Source organism: Canis aureus, chromosome 22, assembly GCF_053574225.1.
Source record: "Canis aureus isolate CA01 chromosome 22, VMU_Caureus_v.1.0, whole genome shotgun sequence".
Classification (NCBI taxonomy): domain Eukaryota; kingdom Metazoa; phylum Chordata; class Mammalia; order Carnivora; family Canidae; genus Canis; species Canis aureus.
The window spans coordinates 20,435,001-20,453,872 of NC_135632.1; the positions used below are offsets into that span (position 1 = coordinate 20,435,001).

Here is an 18,872-nt window from a genome sequence, read left to right on the forward strand (position 1 = left end):
CCTTATAGCAAGGGATACCTTCTGCTCAGACCCTCTTGTTACATCTTTTTTTTTTGACATCAAAAGTAGGAATAAAAAGGGAAAGGAAAGATAGCTGGGGAACTTTGGTGAATCGCAAGTCTTGAAGTTTGATTTTGGGTCTTAGTTTTTGCATCTGCAAAATAAGGACTTACTAAGTTGCTCGTTCTTGTCTCTTTTATTTTATTGCTATAAATTCCTCCTTAAAATTAATAGGAAACTATGGACAGTTTCCCCAGAACAGTACAGAACTGTGTGTGTGTGTGTGTGTGTGTGTGTGTAGGTAGTTTTTGCCATAAGACTTTAGGAGACTCATGAACTTCTGGAAATCTATCCATGGATCTTATGTTTAAAACTCCAGCATTAGGTGATTTGGAAACTCCTTCCAAATTTCAGCTTCTCTGCTTCTTCTATAGAGAAGGGGTGGGAAGGTGGAGGGAGGGCTGGTAGCTGGTGACTGGTTGGGGTAGATCCACTTGATGATGGAAGCCAGGGTTTGTAGCCAGAACCCCAAGTGCTTGGCCCTGGCAGCAACACCACCTTGAAACGAGCTACTGGAATGTAAGAATGCAGATTGATGAGAGTGGTAAACCATTTTCAGATTCTTTAGGCATGGGGATGGCAGGTGTGAGAGCAGGCAGTGTTCTCTGCCAGTTTTGAAGGAGGAACACCTTGGAGACTGGGCATGCACCAGTGTTGGCTGCAGCTAAGCCAGTGGTGGGTGGGGAGACTGCCTACCTCCATTCAAAAATATCTGCTGCCAGCATCTGGGGGCTTGTGAGGTTCCTGCATGGTGTGCTCCACTGCAGGACTCCATGTGACCTTGCTTGGGCCGAACTACTGGAGTAGGAGTAGGAAGATACCCAGGATATATACAGGGCCATCATTGTCACGGTCATGTTCATATAGGGCACAGAGGGCTTGGTGGTTGAACATGGGGGCTGAGCATGGGTGATGTTAACCTCTCAAAAGCAGAATATTTCCCAGAGGTGCGTCCTTAGTAGCAGGACGCACCTGGGATATTCATGTCATGTCCCTGGGATATTCATCTTGCCCAAAGAGTCAAAGAAGGGTGGGTCAAGTTAGAATGGAGCCATATTGTTGTTAGTTGGTCTGGGACAACCTCAAAGGCTGTGCTCCCACATGAGATTGCCAGGGTGATACTCCAGCTCCTCTTTTTCCTTCTTCCAGAACTGTAGACAAAGAGCATGTTTCAATGCCTTCCCATGTAATGACAGTCTCTCCCAGGGCAGTGGTATGGTGCCCTGCTGAGCAGCTCAGCCTGGCTGACCCAGAGACACCCATCTCTCTGAGGATCCAGACCAGGAGTGACTAGATTGTGGGATAGAAGAGAAGTGCAGAGCAAAGCTGATGCTCAGCACAGACCAGGGTGTGTGTGAGGGAGGAAGCAAGGATCAATGTCAGGCCATCAAGGGCAGATGTGACATGGGACTTAAAGACAGGGACTTGAGCCAGACTCCATCAGAAAGCCCTGACACAGTTGCCATGGTGGGATAAGGCCCTGAGTAAATCACCTTACTTCTCTGAACTTGTTTCCTCATGTGCAAGATGGAACTAATAATTTCTGCCTGGCCAAAGTAGTTGTCAGGATGGAAATTGAGTGTAAATCACTCAACACATCCATAGCACAAAGAAGCAGCTCTAATTGACAGAAGCTCATTATCACTATGTGCTGGCTACCAAGCAAGATCCTTGGATAGTTTGGGATGGGGTGGTTATACTCTTGATTCTCAATTTGCTTCCACAACTTCACAATTATCATACGAGTCAGACTGTGATGAGTGCTATAATAAATGAAACCACTGTTGCTAAATTTCTTCTGTGACCCCATAATTGCTCACTTGTGAAAAACCTCTCCAGTGACCGAAACCCTCCCAGACAAAGATATTACAGAATCATGCTTCCAATTAATGTCTCCTAACTTGGATTACAAATGTGAGCTAGAATATCTCAGGGTCACTGCTGACTGTTTTTCAGGTAGCAGGGACTACAGACTATGCACAATGACAATCTTTAAGGATGGTTTTAAAGCTGTAGGGGTATGTGTGTAGGAGGAACCTTTCTTCTGCGGGCTATTGAACCACATTGGGAAACACTGAGGACCACACAGCTAAAGAGCAATTAGATTTTCTCTCTCTCTCTCTTTTTTTCCCCAGAGAAATTCAAAGCTCCTACTCATTCACTTTCATAATTAGAGCAGGTCCCTCAGTAAGTTCAACAAATGAGAAAACAACACCCCTTTGTTTATACATAATCAGTTATTAATGGAAACAGATAAGGCAGGGAGGGATAGAGGGAAGCCAACTCAGGGAGGGCCAGAGATGGAAAAGTAAGGATTGACAGTGACACCCAGGGACTGAGAGATACACAGACCTAGACTAAAAGCAAAGTTAAATCATGGTACAGAGATGGGAGGACAGGAGTGTGTGTGTGTGTGTGTGTGTGTGTGAAAGAGAGAGGGAGGGAAAGAGAGAGATGGGTGGGAATGAGGGCAAGGGGGATATTCTAAGCCATGTTATCTATGCCAGGGGTCAATAAACTTTTTCTGTAAAGGGCCAGATGGTAGATATTTTAGGCTTAGTGGACCATTTAGTTTTTGTAGCACTTATTCAACACTGCTATTGTAGGGCAAGAGCAGCCACAGACAGTATGTAAAAGCAGACAATATGTAATAAAAACACTATTCCAATAAAACTTTATTTATAAAAACAAATGGCAGGCCAGATTTGGCCCAGTGGCCATAGTTTGTGAACCCTGCTCTAAGTAGTCTATAAACAGTGATGTCTCTTCTGAGTCTTCAAGGTATGTTTCTCTTAGGTACCTCTAAATAGCTCTGTAAGTCCTACAAGGATCATGGGTAGGTCATCATGGTTGATGGCTGCTGGGAAGTCCATCCATACCCTTAGGTCCTTTCCTCCAGATAACAAAAACTGACACCACCTCTAACAGAAAGAGGAGCCAAAGGGACTTTTTCAGTGTAGGTGGTGGGGTAAGGTGGGTGGTGAATGCACTCAGGCCACCCAGGCCCAGGCAGCCAACAAAGTGTAGGACAGCAGCCCATGCCCAGAGCTCACCTAGACTTCATAGTGCAAGTCTTTCCCTCCAGTCCCTGGCCCTGTCTTTTGTCCCAGCACATAACGATTGTGACCTCTGGCATTTCAAGAGTCTGCTATTTAAAAATGTGGTATTCAAAAAAAAAAGAAAAAAAGAAAAAAAAAAAGTGGTACTCTAATCCATCTATTGTTGAAATACTGGAAAGAGAAATAAATAATGTGCGGCACATGGTGTATTCATCAAGTAAAGCCCTGAGAGAGAAGAGGCAGAAAGCAGAAGTGGAGAGGGGAAGAATGTTCTCAAGGAGTTATTTATCTCTTGGCTCTTCTTCCTGAGAGGGCCAGGGTGGGGGTGGGAGCCATGGGTAGCCTGCTCCTGAGGCTCTGAGACAGACCAGATGTGGGCTGACCTCATGGTTGTTTCTAGCTCCAGCTGTCTAGGATGTTTAACATTCCCGACATTTAGATTTATATAATGCTGTTCCCCTGCTGAGTTCAAGGCATTCGGTGTGATACATTGAAAAACGCTGCGTTAATTGTTGGGGGATCTGGGACATCATTCAGGTTATGCTGGGCATTAGAGGTGGGGCTAGGCCAGCATTTGTGAATGTGCACTGAGAATCCTGTAAGGGAGTGAACTGTGTCCAGCGAGCTGGGGAAAAGCAGTGCTGAACCAAATGAAACAAGTTTCTTCACTGCAGAACTTCCCAGATTTTTTAAGATACAAATGTACTTGTGAATGACCAACAAGTCATAACCATCACAGTGCATCTGTGATGCCATCTCCCATCCCACCCTCATGTAGCTGTCTTCTTCCCAGTTCCAGGACACCACAGGATCCCATTTCCTCTCCTCTGAGACCACATTTTATATCTTCTTTGTCTCCCTTCACCCTCTATCAATGGGAGTGACTGAGGTCCTCTGCTCTTTTCTGTATGTATTCTGTGCGTTCATCATTCTTGAGGCTTAAATCATTTTTTAAAAAGATTTTATTTATTTATTCATGACACAGAGAGAGAGGCAGAGACACAGGCAGAGGGAGAAGCAGGCTCCATGCAGGGAGCCTGACGTGGAACTTGATCCCGGGACCCTGGGATCACGCCCTGGGCTGAAGGCAGCATTAAATCGCTGGGCCACTCGGGCTGCCCGAGGCTTAAATCATTTAGTTTACATCTCTAGCTTTGACTTCTTGCTGAGTCCTAGATTGCCAGGGGACATTTCCCTGTGTACATCCTTTTTTCAACAATGAAATGCACAAATCCATCAACAATGAGATCCCTAAACCTGACTTAGCTTCCACTCTCCTTCCTCACCATCCTCTCTTAGGACTCAGTCCCAAGCTCTGACTGCTTCATACCCCACATCTACCTCTCCCGAGGTGAGCACCTTAGCACTTCCTAGCACATGGCTACTACACTTACCTTATTGAAATTTCCTTTCTAACATTTCTTTAAAATATTCCATGTCTTCCTATTGACCATGGAACCAAGGATAAATTTCATGCTTGGCTTCTCCTGGTCTAGGACTCACATCATTTGAATCTTTATGTGGCTTCCAGCTAAGATCCCTCACTTCAGAGCCCATTGTAAATCCCTCTCCTTGAGGGGTTCATATTGGTGTTGCCCTTTCTCTGACAGGCATCACCAACAACATTCTGAACACAAGAAAGAGCTAGGCAATTACTGCCCTGTCCCTTTAGGAAGAGCACTGTATTAGGATATAAATATATTACAATATATTTATCATATATAAGGACATATCTATCTATTAAGGATCTATCTATCATCTATCTATCATCTATCTATCTATCTATCTATCTATCTATCTATCTATCTATCTATCAAGAGATCCTTATTTTAAGGAATTGACTTATGTAACTATGGGGACTGGCAAGTCTGAAATCTGTATGACAGGCCTGCAGACTAGAAATTCAGGCAAGAGTTGATGTTGCATTCTTGAGTTCAAATTCTGCGGGACAGCAGTCTGTAACTTCAGGCAGGGTTCCTTTGTTGCAGTTAGAGGAAAGTTTCTTTTCCAGGAAACCTCAGTCTTTGCTCTCAAGCTCTTCAATTGATTGGATGAGGACCACCCACATTATGGAGGCTAATCTGTTTTATTCACTGTCTACTGATTCACATGTTAATCACACTTAAAAAAAATACCTTCATGGTAACACATGGGCTGGTATTTGACCAAACAGAACCATAGCCTAATCAAGATGATGCATACAATTAACCATTGGAGGTACTTTTGGGAGTGCATGTGCTACTTGAAGCCATGTTTTATGGCTTCCTTTTGGCTCAGATGGAATTTTTCAACATTTTATGAGAGGGAGCCGACTAGGGTTCTAGGCCTACTGCTCGTCACCCTTCAGAGTAAGGCACTGGCCTGGACTATAACCCTGATGAACAGTGTGCCCCAATTTCTCTGCCCAGAAAGTATGATAACTAAGTTTCCTTTAGCCCTAATATTCCACTCTAAGGATCAAGTAATCCCTGTCTGTAAAATGGGAGTCGTAATACTAACACATAGCAGGAGTTGACTGTACACCAGCACAGCTGAACCTGCTTTACATGAAATAACTAATTTAATCATCCAACAATCCTATTAGATAGTAGCTATTTCTCTTCCCATTTTACAGATGAGGAAACTAAGATATGGAGAGATTAACTTTGCCCAAGGTCACACAGCTAGTCAGTGGCAGAGCCAGGCTTTGAATCTGTATAGTGTGTGTCCACCACATGATGCTATCTCTTCAGACCATCTTGCAGAGCTAGGGTGGAGAAAGAATGAGGTAATGGATCTGCAAACACTCTGTGTGCACTAAGGACCTATGGGATCATTACTATTTAATGGTTTGTTCCATGAGCAACCCCTCTAGGATGGAGTCTCATAACTGAATTCTGACTGCCGCTAGTCTATTGTCAAGTACACACCAAATGCAGTTGATGTGCAGTCAATAGCAGGGTGATGGAATGAATCAAGGATGCGCAAACAAACAGCTGCTTGATGAGATCTCAATTTTGAGTCCATTTCCTGGTGAATGTGGATGGAAGAAGTCAACCCTATGTCCCTCTTATCTCTGTGAAAAAATCAGAACATCTCCCAGCAGTTCATATTTACCTGTTATACTCCTTTGTCAATTTCTTGAAAAATAAAGCACTACTTGTGTTTTCTTTTCTCAATGCACAAACACTCAAGATAGTTCAGGAGGCATATCTCCCTAGTGATAGGAGGCCCAAGTGCTGTCTGAGCCACTGGGCATAAGAATATGAGGCTATATATTTGCTCCCACAGCAAGAGAGGAAGTGAGAGATCTAGGGTCCTTGAGAAGACCTCACAGTAGCCCTTCCAACTCCAAGGCTGCCAAGAGAAGCCCATTCCTGGACTGGCAGACCTTTGCTTCAGAACTTATTCTGGCTACATGAATGCTTTTGGTGCAAGGGTCTGAGGAGGTGAAGGGGCAGCTGAAGGTAATTTGAAGATCCTGTTTAATGATTCTCCTTTGGTTTCCCTGTCATTTTATTGTCATTCATGTCTTCCAAGGTGATACCCTTCCAGACCTGAAGCCCATCCCCAAGTATGCTCTCTAGGGAAAGAGGAAGCTCCTGGAGACATGGGCTATTGCCATGATATTCCACCTCAGTCAGAATCTTCACCAGCTCTGCTTTCTTTCTTTCACTAGGACAAGAAAGGCCTTTATCTGCTGATACAGCTGGGTAGGAGACACACTATAGATCTATATGCTAAGATGTATAGGTCTAAGTTTCCATAATGCAGAGTTTATATTACAGCCATTCTTTCCTCATTGCTCATTCCTTGCTCCTTGTAGGCACCTCACTAGAAGCCTACCTGTGCCTTGGCTGGCATATTCTGCTTTTTTTCATTTTTCTTGGCACTCTTCTTCTTCTTCTTCTTTTTTTTTTCTTTTTAGAGCAGGAAAGGCAGGGAGGGGCAGAGAGAAAGGGAAAGAGAGAATCTTCAGCAGGCTCCATGCCGAGTGTGGAGCCTGATGTGGGACTCAATCTCATGACCCTGAGATCATGACCTGAGCTGAAATCAAGAGTCTGACTCTTAATCAACTGAGCCACTTAGATGGATGCCCCTCTTGGCATTCTTGACTACCCACTCTGTGTCAGACACTGCTAGTCATCCATCCTCTTTTTTTTCCTTACCAACAGATCCATAGTTAGTGCAGGGCAGCAGTGTGTCTAATTAGACCTATCCTTTGTAGTTAGAGGAACCATGGGATCCAGTTCTAGTTAATGGGATGTAAGCAGAGCCTACTAACTGGGACTTTCAGGCAACTTAATTTATTCCTGATCAGTAGGGAAAACAATTCACCTTTCCCCTTTGCCCTTTCCCTTCTTCCTGCCTGGAACACAGAGGATGAGCTATTTCTTGTGACCATGAACATAAAAACCACAAACAGGAACTAGAGGACTAGGGAGCTGGAAGGAGCCTGAGTCCTTGAAAGCGTCCTCAAGCTGTCACAGTAGCATTGGATTGCCTACTTTTGGACTCCTTGTTGTGTGAGGGAGGGTTTCCATTGTGAGCAGCCAACTGTAATCCAGACTGATACAATTTCTTAAGAAAGAGAGTTTAAGAAAATCTCTCATCTTTCTTATTCATAATGATGAATTCCTGCCTGTCTGTCCTTGGCTAGCTCCTTTTCCTCCCGCTGCACTGACTTCCCACCAGCAATGAGTGGGCCAAGTTAAGGCATCCCTGATGTCCCAGCAGGCAGGCTGTCCCTTATTAGCATAGTCACATTTCCAGGCTTATATGTCTTGCCCTAATCTGGGGGGTGATTTGTGGTGGCTCAAGTATGTAGGAGATGACTGCATTCTGTGAAGAAAATAGCATCTCAGTCACATGGATACCAGGAACCTCTGCATAGTTTGGCTACCTTGATTTATCCAGTAATGGAAAAGCAGTCTTTTTAAAATTATCTAAACTTTGAGTTTTGAAGACACCTGTTCCATGTCACTCTCCAGTGGTTTGCATATTGGATTTGGTCATAAATCTCTGGCTGTCCTAGGACAAAAGTGGCAAATATCTGATTCTTTTGATACCATTCTTTCTTCTACCCCTTTGGTGGAAATTGTGACTTAGTTATGTTATTCTTTTGTTTGTTCATTTATTTTGAGTCCAAAGTGTTTCAGAATCTCGCTAAAAACCTTGCTTAAGAAAGCCATTCCTCTATCTCCAAGTCCACGTGGAAAAAGACACTTGAGTGCAGATTTTTGTGCTTCTTCCAAAAGGTCTTAGGGCTTCTTTAGGTCTGGAATGCAAGGATGTTATGCCTTTGGGATACTTCTTTTGGGCTAAGACCCAAAAGTTGCTAGGCAGACCAAGGAAATGAAGGGATAATGATATTCTCTTTTCCAACTGTCCCTTTTCATCTTTGTATCTAATCCTCCTAACTCCCCAAATTAAAGCATCTGTGTCCATCGTCCTGAGCTGAGGTGGGAAGATGAGCAGGACCAGAGCAGAGGGGGAGCTCATCAGAGACAGCACATTCTGAAGATTGGCAAAAAGGAAGTGTGACAGCCAACTTCTTGGAAGGGGACCGCAGAACTGTAATTAAATTTTCTGATCTTGTTAGCCAATTTCTTCACTCACTGCCCCTGAACCAGAGAACGGGGAGGGAGGAAGGACACTGTTGCATCAGTGGCGGCGGGGAGGGAAATGAGCTTTTCACGGATTATTGGGTTAGTTCCACTTCTTCCACTTTTTAATTTATTTGTCTGCATGTTCTCTAGAGCTGAAAAGGCTCCAAGTCCTTTTCCATTTTCTTTTAATTAGATCTGATTTTGGAGTCTGGAAACTTGGGAGGGGCTCAGGTCACAATAGCAGGATGACAACAGTTGGAAGGCCCTCTTCTTCCTGTTAGATCTTTCTGAACTCTTTTTTCAGAATTTAAGACTCTTAATGATGAGTTTCTTTTTTCTTTGAGTTTCTTTCTTTAATGGTACTGTTTGCATTGTTTAGTACCTTATCCCATTTTGCCATCTAATGGTTAAAAATAATGAACATTCCTCACAAATTTCAAAAAAAAGAGTATACATATATTTTTACAGACCATTCCTTCATATCACTTTTCTGTGTGATGGAACACAGGCGAGGGAAGTCTGTTGTGGTCCCCCTGGGTTTCCAGGAGGAGTAATGCCAACTCTACATTCTCTCTTCTTTGAAGCAGAAAGAAAGAAAGAAAGGAAAGAAAGAAAGAAAGAAAAAAACACCTGGCCAGAAAAAAGAGCCAAATGAGGCCATGGTGGATGACTTGGTTTATCACTTAAAATCACTTGTGACTATATCCTGGAGTTATGAGCATCTAAGGCCCTGGATAGGAAAACTGAATATAGAATATTTGGTGGCCTATAAAGTAGCAAGAACTCATTTCTTTGCTGCAGCCTGGACATGCTGTATGGCAGCAGATTTTCTTCCAGGTGGACTGATGCCAAGATAATACCTATGTGATCTGCAGACACCTTCCGTGAGCCCTCTGCACTGAGGAGAACTCATTCACAATTTACCCAAGGCAAGAGGCGTGCTCTAAAGTTCTGCTTGGTGGCTTGGAATTTATGATGCTACAGGGCATGTTTGGGATGATTTGACCTAACATCTACTCTATAGAATATATGCAAACAGCTTTTTGTGAAGCCAGATTTGGACACTTCATATTGATGGGTAGTCATCCTCCAGAGAAGCTGAAATTGAGGTTCCAAAGAGGCCCCTGTGAGTGCTGACTAGGAGAAACAACACATATATGTCCAGCAATTGTGGATTCAAATGTGGGGCCAAATTAAAAGCCTCAAAGGCTGAAACTGAATTACAGGTTTTGTTTTAAAGTCAAGCTGCTTTGTATATGAAAATACAAAGGATTCTGCTCTAAGATTAGTGGAGCAGAGATTTAAATTTTTAAATTTTATTTTACAGATATTTCATGGACTCCTGAGAACCCTTTGTAGCCAGGCATGCAAATGCCTACATGTCACATGTGAGAACAGCATGCAGTTTAGCTCTGAATCCATCCAGTAACCCAGCATTGGGCCTAATATGTATTGAAGGAAGAGCTTTTCCCAGGGAGTCTGGAGAACTCACAGATGGTCTATGGATGACAAAGGATTGACTTGGATCTTGAGTGATGATCAAAGTTGAAACTTGAGGACATGGAGGAGAAGGAAGGGTGTTTTCAGTAGAAGAAACTCTGTAAATAACGGCATGGAAGGATGAAAATATGATAGATACATGAAGGACAGGAAGAGAGAAAGTTAGCTTCAGAAACATAAAGGTACATGATAGGATATAGTTGGGGAAAGGGCTGGAAAGGTGGGTCAGGGCTGAATCACAGAGAACCTCAAATGTGTGACTTGCATTTGTATTTTATTGCATTTGTAGGAAATGTGGATGTGGACGGTAGGAACAGTGCTTAAGGAAGGATAAACTCTGAATCTCAGTTTTTTTGTAAGATGAGGGAGCTGGTCAAATTTTTCTCTCAGATTCTTTTCTTCTAGCTCTACCTCAGTTGCTACAGAAAGAAAAATTCTAGCTACCTCTCTTTTAGACAACCTCTGTCTTTCTCACTTTCCTCAGAATGATGAGGTATTAGGGAGAGGGGAGCCAGGGAGAGAAAGAGAAGAGGAGGAGCGAGTGTAAAACAAAGGGGCTCTAGAATTCATAGCTTCATAGATTCATAAAGGTCAAAAAGGACAAAAACCTTAAAAAATTCTGTAGAAAACAAATTCTCAATTGTTATTGTTGGTATCACTTTTGTTCATAAAATGGATGCTGTTTCAGTGCTCTTGCTGAAAGAAAGCAGAAGGAATTCTGGTATGTCAAAGTAAACTTTTGGAGAGCTGTCAGAGTTAGAAAACAGATCCTTGGAAACCTCCATCCAGAGGAGCATCTGCTGTGGCTTGGTTAGGATGCACTCAGAGTAACAGGGTAAAGCACACACTGCGTGTGGAGCTCCCTCCTGCTCTTCTCCTTACTATAGACGGCCACTGCAGGCTCTGAGGGTGCCTGGGCCCCCAGCCAGCCCTCTCTTCCCTGAGAGGGAGTAATGACAAAAAAACCTCTTCATCTTCCCTTGAATCACAGAAGCACAGCATTTTAAGACTAAGAGGAAACTTAAAGAAAGCTTTCAGCTATTTTATAGATAACAAAATATTCTGATGAATTCAAACTATGCTAGGAAAACTGGGACAGTGAGACCCATATCTGTGGGTTATGTAAGCAGCATGTGAGGCAGGAGTAATGATGGGATATTTAAGGATGGGTAAACCTTCCCCAAAATGTTTTTCCATGGCATGCTAACCCTCACCCCTCCAGTACAGATGGGCTTTGGGACTTGGAAACTGAGTGGATGTGAGACTCCAGCATGAAGATACTGAAGGGGGAGGTCACATGATCTCTCAACACAGTCCAGCTCCTCCCTTAGGCCTGGACTACGGAGACAGCAGTGAATCTGAAGGAGAGCATCCCTCCTTCTTTCTCAGAACCTTCTCTTGGAGTGCCATGCTCCTCCAGGCAGGTGGCCTCATTGGCTTGACCTACTTAGCTCTACCTGCCCTCAGACCTTGGCTGCTACTAATAGACAAAGATCAGTGAGGAAAGGGCTAGCATCTCCTGCAGGATCAGACCTGGCCATGGAGAAATGGCTGAACAAAGACCCATGGCCTCCTGCCTATGGCTACAACTCTTCCCATCACCAGCCTAAGAATAGTAGAGAAAAACTCACTGAAACAAATGTGTGGTATTGCCTGTTGTGGATATCAGTCATTTATAATGGACATTAAGCTGAATGAGAGCACAAGTAAGGACAACAATGATTTCTGAACAAATATTAAATATGTAGTTTCTGATTTCAGATGATGTATTACAAAAGCAGGTCTCAGACACTCCAGAGTTAATAGAGACATATCAGGCTTTCATTAGACCAGATATGAGAATAGAAGTATAGCTCCACCACATTTTTATACAGTGAAATATAGTATGAGCAGTTCTTTCATTAGGGATGGGGAAATCAAATTTTAAAACCAGTGTCTGCTTAGAAGTTTTTCTACTGATCATCAATTCAGCACTCATTTCCAATATTAATAACTCAGCTAAGCACCTGGCAGGAGTCTTTTCTCTGCCGAGTTAATAAATTTTTCTGCGAGTCTTCATTTGATTGATTACATCATGGTAAGTGTGACCACATAAGAAATTGCCCTGGAATTTCTGAATTTCTGAAGCAACAGTTAAAGAGCAAGGAATTACCGAGGATGAACAAATTTTATTTTAGGATTGTTTATGATAGTTTTAAGGAAAACAAAGTAGGTACAGGAAAGTGGGGTTGTTGGCAGTGTTTAACAAAACACTGAACGTTTTTGGGTGCAAATTTCACATATATTTTGGGGGAAATATTTTGACCTTTAAAACTCCAATAGAAAAAATAAATAAATAAAATAAAACTCCAATAGAGGGGATCCCTGGGTGGCTCAGCGGTTTAGCGCCTGCCTTCAGCCCAGCGCATGATCCTAGAGTCCTGGGATCGAGTCCCACATTGGGCTTCCTGCATAGAGACTGCTTCTCCCTCTGCCTGTGTCTCTGCCTCTCTCTCTCTTTCTCTCTCTCATTTTGTGTGTGTCTCTCATGAATAAATAAATAAAATATTAAAAAAATAAAACTCCATTAGAATATTCTTATCTAGAAGGGAAAATAATTGTAATAAATATTAGCAGCAAAGTTGAAAGTAAGGCAGATGGACTTCTTAGTTCTCCTTTCAAACCTATGGGTTTAGGAGTCAGATGCTGAAAATGACTCCAGGGCTCAATGCCTAAGGGAGGCAGGTGGTGCCTAGCCGGGGATGTCCCCTGGAAGAAGCCTGCATTTGTTCTCAGGAAACCAGTGAAAACAACAGATTCTTGGAATGCCCTTGTTGGGAGGAAACTTAGCATTTATTACTCCTTGTTCTTTACTTCCCCATATTATAAACAGACCAGCTATATAATTTACAAGACTCCCAGAATGAAAGTGAAGGGCAGGACTCCTTAGTCACAAATTCTTATGAATTTCAAGAAGTCAATATAGAACATGAAACCAAGTGTGAGGGCTTTCTGAGCACAGAGCCAACTGCTCTGGTCACAAGCCCAAGAAGCCAGCCCTGACTATTAATGGAGAAGCAGAGACCATAGTGGCTCAAAGCTATCCTCTCACGGATCTCTCTACTCTTCTTACTGTTTATTATCAACTCTCAGGCACAGGGGAAAGGAGGAGAAAGCGCATGCAGCAATCACATCATGACCTGTGGCCCATCATGTCCTTAACCCTTCTTTGTTATCCCCTAACTACACATGCAGTGTAGTAGCCCCAGGATCCTTTATTTATTCACAGAATCTCAAACATCAATGTATACAGGGCCAGACACTGTGCCAGAGACCAAAGACACAGAAATGAACAATAGAGGTATTTGTCCTTGGGAAGCTCCATTTGGTAATGAGAGAACTTGAGAGATGGCAAAGCTGCATCTCATGTGAGGAAATCGGGGAATGTGACTTGTCATTTCCAGACAGAAGCAAATACCAGCTCAATTGGCATCAGTTTATAATTTTTTCAAGGAGCAAGATCATGTGGAAAGACACAGATTCTTTAACAAAAGAGCTGTCTTTATCGTGGTTTTGGATGGAAAGGGAAAAGTGAATCAATTTTAAAAAGTAAAGACCATAGAAGGAGAATCTTTTGGGGAATGGGCTCAGTATGATTTCCAGAACTTATTGGGGTAAGTACCTTGACTCCTAGCATTTTTTTATGATGCTACTTGTGATACAATGTCAAGTGGATTCCTTGAGGTAGCCTCTGCCTTAGGGCAGTTGTCTTGGCAAGGTGAGAAGGGTGTTGTGAGGAAGATGGTTTGGTGTACACAGGTCTGTATAGAGAAATGGCCCAGTAAACTTGATCTCACCATCTATATCTTATCAGACACATCTCAGAATAGAACATTAGTCTATTTAATACCTTTTAATCATGCCCTCAGTTCCTTTTATTTCAGGAAAGCTTTTCTGAGGACGGGATGTTTCTCCAAGTCCATGAGGAATGAACTCATGCTTGCTGGCTTCAGAACAGTGTGTTTTTTGCTTTGTATTTGATTGTGACAGACTTTTTCTTTCCCCTTCTGTGAATCTTAACTAGAGCACAACAGATTTCTTTTGGGTACAGTTGAAAACATTCTGATTTTCATCTTTTCTGTAAATATTTTGAAGGTGGGTAAAGGCAATCTTTAAATGCTTCTCTTAGAAATACTGTTTCTCAAACTGTTTACAACATATTAAAATAAACATTCTAAAGGCAAAGGTGTTGGTTTTTCTATTTGAATAATGTCAAATAAACAGAGGAGTTGTGGGTTGGAAAATAGCATATAAGGTTGGTTTGCTGCATGATTTGGACTCAGTGGGGGTTCTAGAAGCAAACTCATCCTCCCACCTACAGGGCATATCAACGCGACATGCAGATGTGTTCTCTTCTGATCTTAAATGGAACTTTGGGTAAATTCATAATCTTTTTTCAGTCAGTCTTAGGCAACAAAATGTCTCTTGACCAATTCCAGTTTCAAGAAAGTTCTCATTTCAATAAAATGTCCCATTCAGTGCTGTAACTGTGTCATTCCACACTCTTACCAAGTTTAAAGCATTTCCCCTCTGTGAGCATTCACAGGCTGCTTTGAGCTTGGAAACCTGGCATGGAAAAGAGAATGTCAACTGCTTCTTCTCTCTTTGAATTATTGGATTGTTACTGTCACTATTTGGATTGGTTATTGATCACAGTTCTTTACTTCTTCCCTGTGGCATGTGCTATTTCAGTGGGATGTCCTTTGCTACCGCATTGATTTTGGACTTGGCCAATGGAAAGATAGTACTTATGACACAAACAGAGCTTGATGAGTGCCTGAGTGGTTTGGGTTTGTCTCTTGTACTCCAGTGATCATAGGGAGAAGGTCATGCCTCAGGTGGCCACTGTCCCTTCAGCCAGAATGCCGGCAGACCCCATTTAATGATACCTTAGTACATCCTACAAAAACACTGGATGCCATCCTTTGGAATATAGGAGTAACTGGCATTAAATGTTTTTCTTTTTCATCTTTGGGATCTTAGGTGTAGTTGAGATAAAAATAGTTCCATTTTTATATCCTGATACATAATATATATTTTCTACTGTGAAATTTTAAAAAAGCATAGACCCACACTGTGTTATAATTTATTTGAAGCACTTTACATGCAAGCACTTTGCCTGGCAAATGTTAAACACTTAATGGATAGAAACTTATTGGTTATTAGTATTATTATTCAACTTTTTTTTTTCTGTAGGAACTGAAGTACCCAAGGACTTCAGAATTACTGTTTGTGAGTAAAGAGGATGCCTATGAGTTACCTAGCTTTGGAAATTATTCTGAGCAACTCAAATGCTGCTGATTGCATTTCTTACTAGATGTTAATCTAGGACTTAGGCCTGGAAAGAGGGAAGGTGTACAGCCTACCTGTGGTCAGTGCTACTACTCTAAGGGTTTATGTGTTATATCTTCATTTATTCCCAAAACATTCATTAAGTGCCTGAGCTGGTTATCTTCCATTTGCCTCTTTAAATTCACACTCCATCCTTTTTAGCCTTGCTCTGGGCCCAGGGAAGCTTACTGGAATGGGCTGCATAAACTAGGTGTCCTTGTCATTTGGCTGTCAATTGGATTCAGTAAGACAGATCACCAGTTGGGGATCAAAGACAGGAGGAAGAGGTATTTTCCTTGCTTTCTCCTTACTGAATTTGAGTTTACTTCATCATTCTATGAGAGACCACTGCCCCTGCCAGGCAGTTCTCTTGATAGAGCTACTTTCACTATGTTCCTGTAATCACCTGCTGTTGCTAGTCACAAGCTACTGCATTATGTCTTATGATTTCTCCAAACCAGTGCTTCTCAATTTTGATTGCACATTAGAATCATCTGGGGAGTTGTTAAAAAATTCCAGTCTGATGTCAAGCTATGCTCTGGACCTATACTGTCCATCAGAAATATAATTTGAGCCGCATATGTAATTTTAAATTGTCTAGTAGCTACATTATATTAAAAGTAAAAAAAAAAAAAACCTGACCAGACAAAATTAATTTCTATGATATATTTTATCTATCCCAGTGTTCAAATATTACCATTTTAATAAGATATCATTCTGAAATATGATGAATGAGATATTTTGCATTCTTGTTTTTGGTACTAAGCCTCCAAAATCTGCTACATGTCTTGCACTTAAAACATTTTGATTTGGGCCAGCCACATTGCAAATGCTCAATAGCCACATGTGGTCACCATGCTGAGCGGTGCAACTCTAGACTAATTCCGTCATATTCTCTGGGGATGAGATCCAGGAAGCAGTGATTTCTAAGACTCTCTAGGACATTTAATGTGTAGTAACATAGAGAGTCACCATCCTACACCTTGCCCACATCTTTATAAATAGCCCTTTATTAAACTCTCTTCAAATTGCCTACTTTGAGAATGCCATCTATTTGGTCCTTGTGCTCAGCCCTGGTTGAGAGTATGGACATGCTTTAAGCAGAATATCTGCGCTCCGGGAGCTTCCAGTGCTGAGCAGGAGACAAACAGGTCAGCAGGGCATTGCAGTGCAAGGAGCAAGGCTGGAGGGCCCAAGAGGTAGAACAGGTACACTGCTAGAAAAGCAGCAGATGGGGCCATCAACAAAGTGGAAAGGGAGGTTGTGAATTTTATTGAAATTCCTTACATTTTGTCTTTGGAATTATATATTATGTATATATATGTGCAGTAGGGGTAGAGGGGTGGATATCATAATCATTTTAGTGCCCGAATCCTCTGACAGCTGTCAGAACTCTGAAGGAGAGACACTTGTGGGAACTTGAAGGAGGGAAGGCACTTTATCTCCATTTTCTTATTCACACCAGTCACCAGCCCAGTTTGGTTTATGGACTTCTTTCAGTCCCATTTGATCTCTGTGCCTCATTTGCATCAAAATAGAACCCTCTGCTCATCCCCTAAATCTTGCTCTGTACCTTTGGGCCTATCAATTTCTTAAAGACCAGATGTCCTTCTCATCTTTTAGATCAATTAATTTAAACCTGAATTTCTAGATCACTTCTAGGTATAGTTCTTGGTTACTGGGTACCAGGTATGTCTACACTACAGTGGGTTGTTAGAGTGATCAACTCATCCTGATTTGCCTGGGACTTTCCTGATTTTTAAGTCTGAAAGTCCTGTGTCCAGGGCATCTCATCAGTCCTAGATGAACTGGGACAGTTGGTTACCCTATGTGGATCCCACTTCCTGGCTGCAGTGTCCTGCTTCATCTGCTGCAGCCAGAGGGGCCTGACATCTTGGGGTGCTGTGGAGAGTGGGCAGAGAACAGAGGGGCTCTTCTGCAATAGGTCAAACTTGGATGGAGAAACATCCCAGGCTAAGAGCCATTGGACCAGAGCTGCTGTAGGCTCTGCTTAATGTTGACTCTGACCTCCCTGGCTGAGTCTGAAGCTGCTCTGCCCAGGGCTCCCTCACCTCATGCTTAGCCACAGTGGGCAGTGCTAAGCCCACTGTGCCTATTTTCCTCTGTGGTCCACACTGAACAGCGAGTCCTGGAAGAAGACTGTGCAGTATCTCTTTCTCCTAGTTTTAAAGGATGTAGGAACAGGGAGGCCCTAGGGAATGTTCTCAGTCCTGGCTGCACATTTGAATTGCCTGGGATTTTTTTAAAAAGCTGTCAAAACAAGGGGGTGAAAGTTTGATAGACAGGATATTAACATAATCTTTAAGTGCCTCTCCATAAGATATTTAGGGTGGCAAATGGAAAAACAGAAACGTGTAGAAGCCTGACACACAGCACCTTAATGAGATGATCAAAGTTAACATCTTGGAATGAGACAAATTGATGTCATGGGTCTCTTGATATGACACACTGAGCAGAACACAGCATCACTGCTATGGTATCCCTGTCCAATATGTGTAACTTAGATGTGATTGAGGAACATCAGACCCTTAATTTGAGGGACATTCTGCAAAATAACTGGCCCATGAGCCTTAAAAATGTCATGGTCATAACAGACAAAAATAAAAATTGAGGATTAAAGTGTCTCTGGCTTCATCTGCATGAGTAGGAGCTTAAACCAGATGATTAATCCACAGTCCGGGCGATCCCTGGGTGGCTCAGAGGTTTAGTGCCTGCCCCTTCGGCCCAGGGCCTGATCCTGGAGACCTGGGATCGAGTCCCACATCAGGCTCCCTGCATGGAGCCTGCTTCTCCCTCTGCCTGTGTCTCTGCCTCTTTCTCTCTCTCTCTCTCTCTGTGTGTGTGTGTGTGTGTCATAAATAAATAAATAAAATCTTTAAAAAAAAAAAATCCACCGTCCCCTGTCGAAGGCTGGGGGGTGCTGGGGTATCTCTAAATGTATGGGAACAAAGAGCCAATGAGACCATCCCACCCCTGCCCGAGGGACTTCACGCTGGCTCTACTTTCTGTTTGGATTGCCCTTCTGTAGGCATCTGCACACCTTGCCTAGGCCCACGTTTGATCTATACTTTTCAGTGATATCTTCTTTGGCCACCATGTTTAAAATTGAGCCCCTACTCTGACATTTTCTGTTCTCCTTCTCTGCTCTATTTTTTCCTCTGACACTAATCACCATCTGACATACTACAGTTCTTATTCATCTTGTTAGTCCATCCTCATCAGCATAGACAATATCATATTCTCCTCCCATAGTGATTGGCTTAGAGATGGCCAT

The 18,872-nt window shown here is 42.6% G+C and overlaps 1 long non-coding RNA gene across 37 annotated transcripts in view; it reads left to right on the top strand.

Moving 5' to 3' along the window:
• The window catches only part of LOC144293854 (uncharacterized), a 441,703-nt gene that overhangs the window by 218,196 nt on the left and 204,635 nt on the right, over window positions 1–18,872 (top strand). For 6 of the 37 annotated variants that reach the window (XR_013361202.1, XR_013361184.1, XR_013361186.1 and 3 more), the window contains one exon: window positions 15,443–15,478. The exons of the other annotated variants lie outside the window; for them this stretch is intronic. This is a non-coding gene — a long non-coding RNA (uncharacterized LOC144293854). The remainder of the gene's footprint in view (window positions 1–15,442; window positions 15,479–18,872) is intronic. 37 annotated transcript variants of the gene reach the window in all.